Raw genomic sequence first — 4,272 nt, 5'->3', positions numbered from 1 at the left:
GTCAAAACACATGGCTATGCTAAAAACGCATGGCCTTGAGTTAGGATCTTGAGTAGTTACTAAAATAGAGGAAATCAACAATTTTCATCAGAGACGGTTTGAGGGAACAAGTTCTGGTGATTTTGCTAATCATTGAAAACACTTTTGAATTCCATTTGTAACAATTAAACACTTTCATTCCTATTTTTTTGTTGGTTGATTTGTTCTTAGCCATGTCTGGCTAAGAAACCCTGATTTCTAGTTTTAGTGATTATGTTATTGTTTAAACTAAAATCCTTGAATTTGATTTGTGTTTGATTGGCCACTTATATGAATTGGCTTCTTGTGTAGTTAATTAAGTTGTGGGGCACCTAACCATTCTATAAAGTTAATGATTGTTAACAAACAATAGGTTTTCTTATTGTAGAATATAAATCACATATGTTCACACTCCGAATGTAAGTGAAGAAATGAACGTTATTGAGAAGCTTGTTCAAAACTTAATGTTGTTTTTCAATACAATCTAAGAGCGTGTTTATGTTGAATTAGTGAATCTAGGTCTAGTCAAAGATATTATTTTGGTTAGATAATTTGACAGGTGAGATATATTAGAGCGTGTTAATATCTTTAGTACCAACATAGAATATAAATCATGAATTACTTGAAGTCATAATCAAGTTACATTATAACATTAAGAACTAGAACTAGAACCATTCCAACAAACTGTTTACAAGTTTATTTTATTTTCTGCATGTTCTCATAGTATGTTGTTATTTCGTTATTAAAATTTTTCAAACAAAACCCCCTTTGTGATCAAAGTACCTTGCACAAAGAGGTATAGACTGACTGTCTCGTGTCTCTATGGTTCGACCCTGCTTGCCTTGTATTACTTTTTAGTACATTAAAGAAGTGTATTTGAAGTCTAATGTACCCATATTATTTGTTGGTTTTAATACACCTAACAAATTGGGGCCATTGCCAGGGACAGGGTGATACTAATTGTTTATGCCTAGATCCTTTCGTATAGGTACACCATTTCCATTTGACACAAAGATAGAGAATACTGCAAAGAGGTTACAGAAGCAAGCCAAGTTTCGTTAGAGGTAACCGGGTTCTATGACTTCTTCCTCATCCACTCTTACGGTTGTTAACATGTGGGAGGACATACCCCTCTAAAGTGTATCAGAAACTGAAACATAAATTCTCTCACCCACCCATAGTATCCCAGACTTCATACCCATAGAAACCTCAATTCCTACTTCGACTATGGAAGACCAAGGAGGAAATGTAGGAAATAATAATAACAACCATGGTCCACAAAACCCACCCAATCATACCCTTCTATTAGGGTGCAAAGCCATGCTTAGATGTGGATTGCTTAGGCTTACTCTCTTGTATGTGTAAATGGGTTGAGTCTTTTCCTATATATAGGAAGTGAGTGGCTCCCATTATGTAATCTTGTAATGAACCATTCGGAGAGCATTAGTTTTAGAGAGAGAATTGAGAAAATCCATTTGTACTCTTTCTAAATCAAACTAATTACAGATTGAAAAGATTTATTTACTCCATGTGTTCATGAATTGTATGATGATTAACTAGATCTTTCATCTTCCACATTGTCATAATAATCAACACCACTACAATTGGTATCAAAGCTCATAATTCACACTACAATTGGTATCAGAGCTTATAATTCTCACTACATTTGGTATCAAAAGCTTTGGTTGGATTTGAATAACGAAAGCGAAGGCTTGGAATTGAGCTTTAGATGACGATGAAACTTGATTGATTTTGGTTTCGAAGGATTGGAATTGATGGAAACTTGGGTCGATTGACGAACAGGTGGGTGACGATGATGTTTATATGCGAAGACTATTGATGATTAACGCACAGTTGTTGTTGATTTTGGAAAAATACCAATAACGAAAGGATTTGACTGAGAATAGATGGTCGATGCATTTGGAATCAATAGTTTGCGAATGCACTGAATAACGAACTCAGATGTCCGTTCATTGGGTGTTAAAAATGTTCGTTTGTTGCTTGAGGATGAATTCGACAGTCGAAGCTTGAATGATGATTGCTAAAGAAGACATGTGATTTGGAACTCGATGGTTTAAGGACAAATCATAGATGGTCTAGTAACGAAGGCTTGGTCAATAACGAGTTTCAAAGGGTAGGCTGTTGCTTCGATTAACGGATGGTCGATGGGTATGTAAAAGCAAAGTCGACTAGGTCAAGAAGAATGGTTAGATAGTCGAAGGGTTGATTACAACTTGTGTTGATGTTGGTTTGTATCGACTGGTAAGTTTGGTTGTTTGATATCAAATCTATTTTGGATTGAACAACGAAGTACCGTATGTTAATAACGAAGTACTGTATGTTGATTTCGATGATTTTGGGAAGCCCTGTATTAGCAAAGAGGTGATTAAGTGACTAAATGGTCAAGAAGTTATTCAGCGATTCGCATGACTTCGTTTTCATTATTGCTCTGACTAATTAAGAAGGCACCTCGTTGACAAGCTCTTGAACCTAAAAGCGAAGCATGAATAGTGCTTCGTTACCTGGTCAACGTAGTGAAGAAGAAGAATATGAAACTTTCGATTTTGATCCCTACACTTTTGTCGAAGTGGCAGAAATAGTCCAACTTCGACATCGGTGTAACGAATTGTGAAGAAAGCTGAAGTTTCTCTTTTAGCCCTTGTAGTTTCGAAATTTTGGCAGAAAATACCCAACTTCGAAAATAGGCTAACAAAGCTGAGAAATTGAAGAATTTACAAGTTTAGTCCCTGCAGTTTAATGTAAATTTACACTTTATGCCCAGTTTCGCAAATGGGGTAGAGTTTCACATCTTAAGCTATTTTTGGGGCAATAGGTCCCTGCAGAATTTAGAAAGTGACAGTTTTTACCTGGATTTTGGAACATCTTGCAACTCTAACCCAAAAGTCGAAAATTTTCACAAATTGGAAAATTTTCAAGGATTTTTTTGTGATTTTTTCCATTCAAGTTTTTCGGTGTTCCATTTTGGCATGCATCAAGGGGGAGTTATGTGAATATTAATCCTCAGGCGCTTCTCACCCTTAATGGGTTTTATAATCATTTTTTGATTATAAAAAGGGGAGAATGAAGAGTGGGTATTCGAAGCTTCATGTATTCATTTGCGGATTTGAAGATCAGTATCATGTCGAGGGGGAGTTTGGTCTTGATCGCGCGAGCTCGTTGGAAATTGAAGTCGGGACATCCAATCCTAACTTTGAGGGGGGAGAATGTTAGGGTGCAAAGTTTTTCTTGGATGTGGAGTGTTTAGGCTTACCCTTTTGTATGTGTAAATGGGTTGAGTCTTTTCTTATAAATAGGAAGTGAGTGACTCCCATTATGTAAGATCTTATAATGAACCATATGGAGAGCATTCGTTTTAGAGAGAGAATTTAGCAAACCCATTTGTACTCTTTATAAATCAAACTAATGAGAGCTTGAAAAGATTTATTTACTCCATGTGTTCATGATTTGTATGATGAGTCACTAGATCTTTCATATTTCGCATTATCATAATCAACATCACTACAATAGGTATCAGAGCTCATAATTCACACTACACCTTCGCCAATGGGCAAGGCAAAAGGTTACACAACAACTTCTTTGCACCACCTATCCAACAACCACAAACCTTGAACTAAAATTTGGCCTCATCCAGTTACTCCCAACATTTAGAGACCTAGAAAATGAAGATCCCTAAAAATTCCTCACTGAATTCCATGTTGTGTGTGTGTGTGTTGACATGAAACCACACAATGTAATGGAGGATCAAATCAAGCTTAGGGAATTCCCCTTTGCGGTGCAAGATAGAGCTAAAGACTGGATTTATGATCTCCCACTAGGTATGGTCAATACATGGGTAGATCTTGCATGCCTCTTATTAGATAAACTAATTCCTAGAAATGAAAGCCTCAACCCTAAGAAGATGAATAATCAGGATCAAACAACACAAGAGAGAAGCCTTTCAAACATATTGGGAAAGGTTTAAAAAGCTTTGTGTTGTATGACATTAATGAATATCAAATCCTCTAATACTTCATTTAAGGCATGAGTCCTTGGGAGATAAGACTTCTTAATGCCTCAAGTGAAGGGTCTTTAACTCTTCTAAACCCCCACCGAGGTTCATCATCTTATCAAGATCATGGCGGAAGATTTAAAGCATACGAGTCAAGATGAAGATTGGTACACAATGCACCCTAGGGTGTCAAAGAAGTGAGTACTACACACATATAAGATCAATTATGCAAGCTTACAAAGGTG

This window comes from Lactuca sativa, chromosome 2, assembly GCF_002870075.4.
Source record: "Lactuca sativa cultivar Salinas chromosome 2, Lsat_Salinas_v11, whole genome shotgun sequence".
Taxonomy (NCBI): domain Eukaryota; kingdom Viridiplantae; phylum Streptophyta; class Magnoliopsida; order Asterales; family Asteraceae; genus Lactuca; species Lactuca sativa.
Note: the sequence above shows the minus strand (reverse complement) of the source record.